The 13,065-nt window shown below is 41.6% G+C and overlaps 1 protein-coding gene across 1 annotated transcript in view; it reads right to left on the bottom strand.

Annotated features, from left to right (window-relative positions):
• LOC118333637 (A disintegrin and metalloproteinase with thrombospondin motifs 2-like) overlaps positions 1-13,065 on the bottom strand; it is a 109,908-nt gene that overhangs the window by 93,224 nt on the left and 3,619 nt on the right. The window lies entirely within an intron of this gene.

Genomic DNA, 13,065 nt, shown 5'->3' with positions numbered 1-13,065 from the left:
CACAGACACAGACACTGACACACATGTGCATCATTCTCTTCCTGAGCTGAGGAATACAGTAGACACAGTAATTCACACCCTGTCTGAGCTAAACCAGAGATTTCATCTAGAGGGGAAACACCAGGCTCCTCTATTGCCCCCAATTACTCGGGCCTGGAAGCGGAGTCAACAGCCACAGTTTTATACAATCACATCGTCTGGGAGGAAATCAGCCCCCTTTCACGTCTGCTTTGAGCTGCGCACTGCTGGCCAGGGCTACAGCAAAAGCCACTTAAACTATCATATTCTGAAAGAGAGCAAAAATTACTTGAGCTCCTTGTGGATAAGGATTCCATACAATTTCTCACAGAGGCGTCCTCCACATTATTCTTTTTCATGTAATATGTTCGCTGACATCAAGCAGATACCTTAATCCTGGGAACACACAAGAGCTTGTGCTTAGTAGTTCATATGGTGAAAAAAAAAGCCCATAGGTTCAATTTGTGTGCAATTTGCTGTGTGTGTGTGTGTGTGTTGTTGTGTGTGTGTGTGTGTGCGGTTCGTGCAGGCCATTCTGCTCTCTGCGAGCTCACTCGTATTGCCATTATACATCACAGCACAGCACCAGCGAGTGGCTGTGTCAAAAAGCCTGCCTTCCTCTCCGCCATATCTCATAGTTACCTCCCCTAACCAAATTACCCCTCCAACCCCTGCCTCACCCACCCCCTTCTCCAGTAGACACTGAGAGATGAGCTTCAGAAACAGCTGCCTCAGAAAGACAGCAGCAATGTCCAGCAGCGTTTGAGAAGAAATGAGAGTAAACAAACGCACTCAACAAACAAAGATCTTGGCTGTCGTATTTTATTAAATGAATAACATCTATTCAATGGAAATTAAAATCCCTGATATTTTATAACATTCAAAGGCAGTTCATGAAAGCTTTTACATTAAATGAAAATCCTCTGGTACACCTACAAAACTCTCTCTTCATTAACTGCTCCCTCGGAGAAAAAAAGGTTGAGTAGAATAGTACATTTTGGAGCACACAAGCTTGTTAATGGGGCATCACATTAAATATACACCTCCCTCTCTGGAATGTCATTTTTCCAGTTCATTTGCAGTTTGTGTTTAGTAGACACACTGTGTTTAGTCTTGCGATAGACGACCAGAGATCTCAGAGCCTAACAATCATTTGGGGATTTCTAAATGTAAAGTATTTGCTTTACGGCTGCTAACAAATGCACGTCTTACCGAAAACAAAGCTCTCCCTCCATTCTCCTCCTTAGAGAGGTGAGATAGCTTTTTAAAACAAATGCAACGTTAAGTTCCGCATGTCACTGCCCTACAGACTTAAGATTGGTTCTGCAATGCAGGTTTTTTTTTAAACTCTCTAACTGTTTCCACCCAGCTTTAGCAACGAAAGCTAGGAAAAAGTCCTAAGTTTCTACTGAGCGAGGCGTTTAGAGACTCGCTTGTGAGTCTACACTGTGTTTTGACCCATGCAGGTGTTTCAGCTGGTGCCTTGTGTTACCTCACACACTCTTCCTTTAAATCAGTCGGACCTGGAACAAACACAGAGTGGTTCAAAAGCTAAACAAAATGTACTTTTTCATACAAAATGTACTTCTGTACCTCTATTCTGGAGCACAAACATTCATTACCATTTTATGTGTGGGGGTGGAATGCAAAACCATCACAACGCTGATTGCCTAACATGGAAGGTTTCATCAACATTAAACAACTAAGGACACAAAAATGATTAATACCAGTCCAGGTGTGGTTGTTGTCATTGTTAGTGTATGTCATAAAGTGTTCAATTCCACACCTTTTTGACGTTTCTACTAAAGACCTGAAGCTGTCCTGGTGATCTTCGCCATGCAGAGCTTGAGAATAACGTGATAAACTGGGCTTGCTGGACATATTAGCAGGTAGAGTAAGTCAGTGTAAGGCAACAACAGCTTGTGGCTCAGCTGGGGCTATGACCTCTACGCATTGTAGTGGGAGGGAGGAAAGAGACGTGGAGAGGGCAAAAGAGAGATAAAGATGGATGGGTGGTAGAGGAAGGAGTAACAGCAAGAAATAAAACACATCATACAAAAGAGTGCTTCCGTCCAAATTATCAACTTAATCTGAGCACCTTTCTCTGCTTCTGTCTGGCTCTACACCTCTAGGCCTATCAACACACTACACACATGTAGTTAAGAGGCTGATTTATCACTTCTAATGGTGATTAAAGCTGCAGTTTTAAAGACACATGCACAGCAACCAATAACTGTTATCATATCGAGAAATAAAGAGAAAGAGAATAACTTGAAGACACTTGAAAAACTATCAATACCATGAAAAACAAATCCTTCTTGTTTGTTCTAATCCTTGCTGCCCTCTGTTCCCTTGTAAAAATCAGCAAATATATTTTGCCTCAGCAAAAACAGTCCCTTACCTCGTTATCAGCTGTAATTATTTGGTCACCTTCGTCCGCAGGAAGTATTGGACTACTTTGCTTTCCAACTAGACCAATTTGGCGGGAAACCCATGGAAGTGACAACCCTACAGTAACACTACTACAAGGACGACGGTGTGAGTAATACAGAATCCCACGAAACATTTGGAGGCAATGACAATTTTAGAGCTGATTGTGTTGAGTCATACTATGATAGTAGGAAACACTTACTTTTGATTTCCATTCCCAAAAATAGAGAATTGTGATTTAGCAGCTGACTAACGGGTTCAAGGTAGTGTCTAATATTACTGTATTTCCTGTCTCCTGCGATTGTTGTCAATCTGTGAAACAATCTTTATAAAATGTTCTCTCTGGCAATCTTTACTTAATAACACTGACTACTTATTATTTGGGTCAACCCATCCCCTCCATCTTAAGACTTACACTAATACAGAATATCCTTCAAAAAATTATGCAGACATGGTATTTGACTGTATTTGAATAAAATACACATCTAATTCGACATTTCAACTATATAAATAGGTGGCAGACAAGGTGAGATGACACAACTAGAGATTTTACAACTAAATTGAACTTTACATTTGCGTAAAATAATTTCATCAATTTACAAAACTGTCCTTTTAAAAAGCAGCTTTTAATAATGCACGTTGGCTTGACTGAAGCCTATACCCACTATTATTCAAGCTTCCAAACTGGGCCATAAAAACCAGTAATCCCTGACACCTACCACAACTTGGACCCTCAGTATAAGTGTAAAAACACAGTGAATGGTCCCATTACATCTGTCAACTGGCCCTGCGGCTCACCGCCTCAGGAAAGCCCTCAGTTCCTTTAGCCTAAACATAACACAACCACCAAAATCACATAAAAAAAATATTAGCTGTATTGGGAAAAAATAGGAAAAAAAGAGAATTGGACATCAACAGGCTATACACAATTTAAGACTGCCTGGCCATTGTGGCTGACCCTAAACTAAGAAATTCCTTGACCAGATAGAGCCTCAGTCAACACAGAGTGGCTATGGAAACAGGCCAACACAGCTACAGAAGTGCTAACTGGGAGGTCACGCTGCTCTCAAAAGAAATGCATATGCCGCAAACACAGCCTAAATATTAGAAAAAAATACAGATTGAATGTAATCTCTCACCCCTAATATAGTACTTCAATCAACACTTGGAATTGCCATACTAAATGAAAGTCCACTGAGATCAGATGGAACAGATTTCCTTTCATGTTTAATCATTACTAAAGTTTATTTGGACTGTTTATTGATTACATTTTCTTTAAGGGATTCATAATTGAACTGCTTTTATTCTTTATTCATTGCTCAGCTGAATTGAAAAATGTGCTAAAGATGATGATGGTACACACACCTTCATACATGCCTCCACACACACACCATTCAAGAGAGGAAGGGCACATAGCTAGACCTAGAAATATATTTTTTTTCCCCAACCGGTGAGAGAAATGAGGAGATGGGATGGGAAAAGAGACGGAGGTGGATGGCGACTTCATGCTGTCACACACCAGCAAAAAGGACAGAGAGGAGGGTCTTGTCACATCGCATCAGAGTCAGCTGCAGCCACACCCGCCCTGCGAGCATACACCCTGCTGCTGGGAGAGGAGAGGAGAGGAGAGGACAACTAGAGCATAAAGCGAGGAAAAAAAGAACATCCCCTTCTGTTCTATTCCACCATTAGTCTCTCCTCTCCAGTGTGTCTCATTTCAATTGTATCTCATTCCTCATCTAGCCTGCCTCACATACAGCAGTCTCTCTCCACTCTCACCATGTTGTCAGTCTCCCTGATTTGGCCACAATGGGGACTTGTGTGGTGGATCCTAGCCTCGGGACAGAGCTACTAGACAGAGCTACGGGTGGTGGTGGTGGTGGCTGAGTGGGTTGAAGTGGGGAGATGGTACAGAAAGGGAGAAAGAGGATTAGAAATGAACTGTGGAGATAGAGCACAACCTGACAATAAGTCCCTTCTCCCCAGTGTGTCTGCGTCTGAGTATCAGTGTGTGTGAAAGAGAGTGGCAAAGGATTAGCTTGTGAGAAAAAAAATCATTTCCCTTTGTGTTCCAAGTGATGTTGTCAATCATCGCACTTTAAGAGGAGCTTTGTGTGTGTGTGTGTGTGTGTGTGTGTGTGTCTGTGTGTGTGCGCGCGTGCGCGCGTGCGTATGTAAGGATAATAGTTATAAGGATAACATTTCTGGCTAAGGCCATAAACATAACCAATAATAAACTAAGTCTGACAGCAGAGCTATGTTATTATATATATTTTGCTCCTTCTAACCAAGCTTAACACTTTGTGCCACACTCAGCCACACAAATGACACCACACACATACGCCATATATTAATGCACAAACATGCACGCCAATAGGAAACAGCTTACTACTAACATTCTTCTTTATTGATCGCAGCTTGTTTTTCTCTCCTCTTTCTGAGGAGGCCAGAGGTCAGGGCTGGAAACTTTAACAGAGCAGAGGCTACATGAGGGTTTGAATCAAACAACTGCAAAAAGGGCTGGGAAATATAAACCATACAAACACTGACAGCAATACAATTTTAGAAACTTTAATTCAGTGTTGAGAAGTAAAATTTCTTGACAATATACTTATAACCCAGTCTGAACACAGAAACTGAGCTGCTTCTAAGAAATCATATGGCAGCCGTTCTCATTCCCAGGACGTCAAATACAATCGCGAGCAGTGTTGTTAAGAGTGTTAGTTGCATTCTGCAACTTCACTGCTAGATTCCACAAAATCCTACACATTGGACCTTTAATACATCACACGTGCTGTTGGATTGAAGATTTTTGAATATTTGAAAAAAAAAAATGATTTTTTCATTTTATAATTTTCAGGTTCTGAATAATCTACTTTAAGGTAATTTTAAACTCAACAGAATAGTGGCTTCATTTATATTGTGATAAATATCGATATTGAAACATTGATAAGGTGCTTGACCCTGTCCCTGTTCCAGAGGATACATCCAGCACACCTTGGAAGCCCAGCTATACAGTAACTCAATCTCACACAGAGCTATACATGGACAAGGTCATCTCAAAGTCTCCATTACATCTTGGCAAACAGATTATATAATTGTCAAGCAGTATCCAAAGCTCTCTTTGTACACACTGGCAGATGATCAGTCACAGTGATCAAAGTGCTAGATGTGTTTCTTTGTTTCTGCTGCTTCCCTCCAGCCCCCACAGAGTCAGTTATTAGAATACAATATATTATTATATAATATATTACATATGCTGGTACACTAACAATTCCCGAGATCCTCGTGCACTGGCAAAAAACCCCAAACATAATACTCTGGGAGAGAAAAGTGATTATTTCTCTATTGCAGAAAACAAAAACAGGCAGCCTTAGTAAGATGAGGAGGGTGTGAGGTTCTGTTATGAGGTGCGATTCTTGCCGTTTAACTGCCTGCTGCACCAAGTGCCAAGCAAAATGATTTTCAACCATAGATAACCACAGACAGACAGACAGACAGACAGACAGACAATACAAACGAGACAGCTGAACAATTCAAGCCAGAGGAAGAACAAATGCCACTAATTTGATCAGGCTAGGACAAAATGCACACATATTTTTAGAGTGTAGGGGGGTTCAAGTATGCACTCATGCAGCGAAAGCAACTGGCAAACATAAAATATCCATGATAAGTCAGAGAAGTGTACAAGCTTCTGGAAGCAGGCAAGTGACCAAAGTGGAAGAGACAATAAAAAAGCTAAATTCTTCATGATAATCAAGAAGCCTCCCCCCTTTTTCCTGTACTCCATCCTTTCTGACCGAGCAGGTGGTGACAGTTATGATGCTGCTGATGTTCTTGTTCGGGTACATTAAGATTCCACCACGCTCTTCCTCCCTCCCCCTTTGTGTTACTGTCGTTTTCCTCCACCTACCCTCTCTCTCTCCTCTCTCATCTCTCCCTTCTCTCTCTCTCTCTCTTGTTGTGTTTTTTGAGGATTATGTGGGGGAAACTTTAAGACTACAAAGCCACATGTGCAGCGGCTGTGAGGTAAAACAGCGTGGCCACAGGAGACATGGGCCAGGTCAGCCAGGGGTAGACAGGCAGAAGGGTTGTTAAGATGCTGGAACATGGGGAGGATGTCTCGTCCTGTTTCCAAGATCCTCCACTGAGGCTGCCGGGGCCTGTTAGCTAGAGAACTGCTGATGTGGCTAGCATCGATCAGTTTCCTGCACGGCCCTGTGGCCTGTGGGACTGGCTGGCTTACTGATTGACTGACTGACTGACAGGCGAGGGCTGCGTGTGGCTGTCTGGCAGGCAAAGAAAAACATTTCAACCATGGCCTGGTCTATTTTCTATTTTATTATGTATTTTACTTTCCATTGACTTTGCAGAATAATGTTGTTATATCTTCTGTGCACTACTACCCAACATGTGCAAGTCACGAACGACAAATTTTTCGGTCTGACCGCGAAATGCTTTAGTGCATTCATTTGGTATTCGGAGGGGTTTACCCTTCCACTGTGCACAATCATGGGAGGAGACAGCATGTTGGAATTAAAATCTGTTTGGTAATAAAACATGGACTGGCTCAGCTGTTGAAATGGTATGACATAAGCAACTGAGGCACTGTAAACCCTCTGGAATCTGGAGTCTGGAATTCACAGTGACATCATAGAATCCAGGAAACCCACATTCCATTATGACATCATGTGCACAGTGCATCATTCCATCGGCACTGCTATAACATTCCGGAGTGTTGGAGCTGATTTTAGTATCAAAATAAGCTGCTGTAATCATGACATCACGGAGGTGTTTCCCTATAATCATTGGGGTTCCACTGCTCTATTTTCTCAGATGAATCCTGTTATTTCGACCACTCAAACAAACCATGCACTCTGAGCAAGCACTCTGTGAATGACATAGAGCGAGAGGAAAGAGAGTCAAGGGGGCTGGTTAAGTGCACTGAGTGAGCGGCAGTAATCACAGCTCTGGTAAAAGCACTCCTTTGCTCTGTATAGTGTTCCTCAAAATGGGCCTGCTCTCTGTCTGCCTCCCCCCTCTCTCTCCCTCTCTCCCTCTATTTCTCTCTCTGTCTGATAATAGCTCTAGATTGAGTAATTGTGTGTTTGAGTGGAGCTACACTGCAGGGTGGAACCTGCAATCAGATACCGAGAACACGTTTCTCTCTCTCGCTGTCTCTCCATTCATACCATGCCTCAGCAGTCTGGCCTCTCCACACCCGGCCCTCCCTCCAGCCATGCGGTTCCTGCGTGAGCTCCTCAACCATCACCCCTACACACAGCCTACTCTACGCAGCCAGCCAGGGCTAGGGTCAATAACAGCTGTGCGCCGTGCTGTAATTGATGTCATCATTTCAATTTGAGCTGATTACAGTTGAGAGCTGCTTATCGTGTGACCCGGGGTGGAATAACACACTGTAGGGCCCAGCGAGCTGCCACGCCTGACCAAGCTTAACTGCCGGGCTGGCTGGCTGGATGGATGGATGGATGAGTTGGCTCAGCCCAGGGCTGCCTTCTCTATTGACTCCTAATGCGGAGGTAATGACTGAGCGTATTCCAGGGGCATGGCTGGCGCAAGTGTCCATGTCGCTGGCATTTAGTGTAGTTCTGGGGCTATTATTGTGATTGGCCTGCCCCTCTGTCAGCACACTCTCACATGATTAAGCCCTCTGCTGGCACAGATTTGGAAGTGTGATGTATGCATGCAGACCACTGTGTGTCTTTACTGGCTTTGTAATGTTAAGTAACTTTACAACCTTTCTACTTTTATTGAAAGGCATTGCAATCAAAGCATCATTACATTAAATTAGTATTGTAACCCTGAAGAGGATTTTTATAGTATTCGCAAAAAGATTGCCATCTCCAAGCATCCGCCCACAGAAAAGAAATAAATAAAACACCTGTCAATGCTTTTGGCATTTCTCCTTGCTGTTGATGTGATGTCTTTTCAATGAAAGCACCAAAATAACACAGCCGCCTTCCAGCATTCCTGCTGTGCACTAATAACACACATGAACAGACTGAAGCACACAGTCATACATAAATATGGCATTTCAGAATATACAAAGGGTTACACCTGTACCGGATTATCTGACAACAAATGATGGTGCCCATATTGTACAAATAAAATGTACAAAGGCATTAAATACATATTTTCTAGGTAGTAAAATCTTAATATATCTTTGTGGCTTTAAACTTTTTCTGCATAGACTGTGGGCAATACCCTTAACCCTCGACACCACTTGTCTGATCAACGCTTGGGAGCAGAGTTGCTGCTAAAAACAGACAAAGACTGCTCACTAAAGGAACACTGTCTCTTGCTGTCTCTTTTTTTTTTTTTTTTCTGCCGGAGCTCTGAATCTGTGGGTGTTGGGGAGCAAAAAGCTGTCTGCCACATTCTTTTTCTTTCTCTTTCTCTGTCATTTTCCTGACTCTTTTAATACCATCATTAGGCGAGCTCTCCTGCTTGCTGCTACCGCTGCTGGCCAAGAAACACAAGACAGAGAGAGAGCGAGAGAGGAGAGCGAGGGGTGGAGACAATACGAGAAATGTGTGCACAGGTTTTTTCTCATGCAGCAAGTAAAGATGGTTCAGGGGAACTTCACTGCTGTCGGTCCCTGCAGTGTGTCTGAGCGTCTGACCATGCTGTAGGTGTGTTTACGTGTGTCGGAGCACATGATTCCCACTTCAACAAAAGGTGTGCGGCGTGTTTATTGCATGTATGTGTTAACGTGTAAAATGTACATCACAGCTGTGGCACACACGTGTCTTGTCATGTCATACCCAGGTGTGTGCACCCACCTGAAATTTAGGAGCAAAGCCCAAGATGACAGGTAACGCACACACACAGAACGTCTATTACAAACTCTGAGACAAAAGATCACTTCTCAGCCAGCTGGATCTCACTTCTAAACTTGGTGCACACCTATCAGCTCCATACACCTGTGTGACCCTCTGTTCCCACAGTTACCTGAAGCTGCCCTACCATTTGTCAGAACTCACTGATTATCTCAGGTGCTGTGGCCCATCTGGAAGACTGGATGCCTCACACTAGAGATAGATATCTGGATGTGCAGGACTACAATGAGAGTATGAGTTTATATGTGTGTGTGTGTGTGTGTGTGTGTGTGTGTGTGTGTGTGTGTCAGTATTTATTAAACATCACAATTTATGTTTTTCTGTGGCAGTTTATGCTTTTGTTTGAACGTTAAGTACATCCAGGTGGAAGATGTTTTGTGACTTAAAAGAATATCATTCTATTACCTTCCAGCTATACACACTTTTCCAATTTACTTTTTGCATGTTTCTGAAGATCTTCCATTCACAATTCTTTTTTGTCTTACCCAGTTTCTCTTTTTCAACTTTTGCTGGGTCACATTGATGCATGCTGAGCATTCAGTTTAGAATATGAATGAATTTATCAAGTTTAGAATTGATCAAATAAAATTCTAATCACTCAACAGAATTTCTGTTTCTGTCTGTGTTTTTGGCTACTTAAAGTATGAGACCACTTCACCTTGTTTAATCATGACTGGGTGAGGGGAAGCTAAACACTGTGTAGGAAGAACATGACTATGCTCTAGGAAACACGGCTCATAAACAGAAGAAGAATCGACTTTCATGAAAATCCAAAAATCTTAAAGATCTCCTGCAGACCGGTATTACGACATATAAAAACCATCTGTTTGGAACAATAATGTGTGTCTGAAATGCTTTTTTTCCACAAGAAAGTATAGTTTCCACCCTAAAATCCTTAAAAAGGCATGTACTCTTTCTACTTCATTAAAAAATCCACAATCTATAAATATGCACATTTTGTTCATTTCTAAGGTTTTCCTGCTGGACACAGGACTACTTCACTATAAAGTCCATTCGCTTTGGGTTTCTACATCACAATTGTATAAGTTGTGTACTGGACCAGGACTGACTTCCAAACTATTTGTGATGTCACAAATCATGCTCTTAGGCCCTGATGAGAAACTTTTACACTTTCAGCAGATTAATGTGATAACATCCTTCTAGTATCAGACTGCACATATATCATTCTGCACAGTGAAGCCCAAACATCTGACTGTAGGAACAAGAAGAGAAACATATTTTTTAGTGGAGAGGGACGGGTGACACTGATTTATATGATAAAAATGAATAAACTTCCAAAGTGAAAATTAATTCATCTCTGGCCAAGAGTTTGACTGTGCTACCCACAAACAGTGTAAGCACACTGTGAACAGTGTGACAGTTCCCACTTGACTACTTCAGGATGACTACTTCAGAATTATTTATCATGTAAAAAATGGAATAGCCATAATTTTGATCTCCCATCCCTATGTCTCTCTGTATCTGTAGGAAAAGCTGGAGGTATGCTGGTACTCACATTCCACATAAGATCCCAAAAACACACACACACACATGAATGCACCTGACCTCACACCCACATGTGCACAAAATCAGGCCAACACAGCTAAAGGCCTCCACATCTCTGTACAAATACTGTAGGTGAGGCCTAAGGAAAGACCACAAGTGGGGCCAGACACACACACACACACACACACACACATGCAGACATACATGCATGAATAATACATTTACGCAGAATTTAAGTTTAGGAATTGAGATTTGCTGGAAAAAACATAACAGCAAATTTCCACCATTGTTAGCAAGCTTCTCCATGAAGACTACCATACTTAAACCAACCTGCTTTCTCCAAATTTTCATAGATCCTGAAGCATTACAGGAATAAAACTGACTCAACGTTTAATCCTGTAGGTGTTTCTTCCTATTACCTTTATGCTAAAATGGCTGCTTACAGTTCAACTATAAGACAGAATTTTGTAAGAATAAAGTTCAACAAAACTTTAGCTTTATCCAACATGCAAGCTTAATATAGCAGAGGATAGCCTTAATGTTGCACCAAAACAACCTAAAACAATTCTTCTAAATTAAGTTCATTTTAGTTTTTTACACCTTTCATTTAGCATGATTCAAATAAACAAATAGGTGTTCACAGACATACACATACCTACACTGTACACACCAACATTCATGCATGAAGTGGAAACCTGCTAAGCTTTTGTTTGATTCATGCAGTCCCCCTTTCTGCACTCTGCACACACACACCGAAACACAGTCTCAGCTGTAGTTTAATTTCATTTTGCACTGCACCGATTTAGTAAAGACACATGTACACACACACAAAGACACACACAGCACACTATGTACACCACTGAACTGTGCACTGCCTCCTCTCAACCATCCAAAGGACTAACCAGCTGATCACAGCTTCTGTCCACAGAAATCCAATTCCCTCCAAAGGTCATTTCTCCATTCAGAGATTTTCCTTTTTTCCTGTGCTCTCTCATCCTCTCTTATTTATTCTGGTCATTTGCTACTCCTTGAAATCTATACCCTTTGCCCTCTTCAATTCCCCTCCTCTCCCTTTTTATTATTTTTATTTATTTATTTTTGTATTTTGGTTTGAACCCTATCTGCCCCTGTCCTCCCTCCTTCCTCTCACCACACACCCTGGATCACAGCCAGCAAGAGGTTCTTGGCTATGAATGGCAACACAGGGCAAAAAAGGCTCTAACCAGGTGTCTGGGTCACTGAGGAAGTGGGCACAGCAGGGCAGAGCTGCGCTACGTGGCTCTGCTGGGTTTAAAAAGGCAGATGCGGGCAGAGCCTGACAGGGCTTGGCTGTATTTCTTGGCATGCCTGAGGAGGTTGTAAGAATTGATTAGTAATGACATGTGTTGTTCAGGGGCGGGGAGAAGCAAATGAAATATAAGCAGACAGCACTATGACAACACTAATATGATTATTACAAGTTTCTTTTTCACTGTTTGGTGAGACTATACAGCACCAATACAACATTTACATATTTATGGGGGGTTAAATATGTAAAGTAATGTAATTTTAAGTATTGTACTTACATATGTTTCAGCAAAAAAAAACTCTCAACAAATATGATTTTGAAGGATAGCTTCATATTGTTTAAAGTCATAAAACAACAGTCACATGCCTATACTGTTTGTATATTGGAACAGTTTTTGGTTATTCATTGGTTACATTGGTTATATGTGCAAAAATGTATTCTTAGGTTTAATTGAAGCCAGTATAAAGTGAATATTTTCAAAAACTACATGAAATTCTCTGTGTGTTCTTCTGTTCAAGTGTTTTCTTGCTGAGTTGCAGTAGAGGGACAGTATAATAAATAGAGAATGTACTAAAAAGACTATAACTTTGGAAGATACCCACTGATTTATCTCTCTCCAGTTGCTCAAGTCTCATATTACCTTCACTTTGCTTAAAGGGCCCCTGTGCACAAAAAGAGTTATGTTTACATTCAGTGTTTTTCAAAGCCTATTACTTTTATTACATATTTTGCTAGCTCGCGATCATCTTCTTCCTGGCCTTTGCGCACTGCTATGTTACCACCACCAACTGGAATAACGTAAAACTGACGGGAGGAATGTGTATTGCGTCACCCGCATGCTCATGTGCATGAGTTTTAATCCTTGTGCATGTGCATGAAGCAAACAAAATGGGAAAACATTGCTCTATAGCACTACTAGTGGTAAAAGACTATAGAGGATACCTTTAAGAATGGATTTCTGTA

This window comes from Morone saxatilis, unplaced genomic scaffold (genome assembly GCF_004916995.1).
Source record: "Morone saxatilis isolate NCDOM2014 unplaced genomic scaffold, NCSU_SB_2.0 Contig22, whole genome shotgun sequence".
NCBI classification, from domain to species: domain Eukaryota; kingdom Metazoa; phylum Chordata; class Actinopteri; family Moronidae; genus Morone; species Morone saxatilis.
This window is presented reverse-complemented; position numbering and strand designations above follow the sequence as displayed.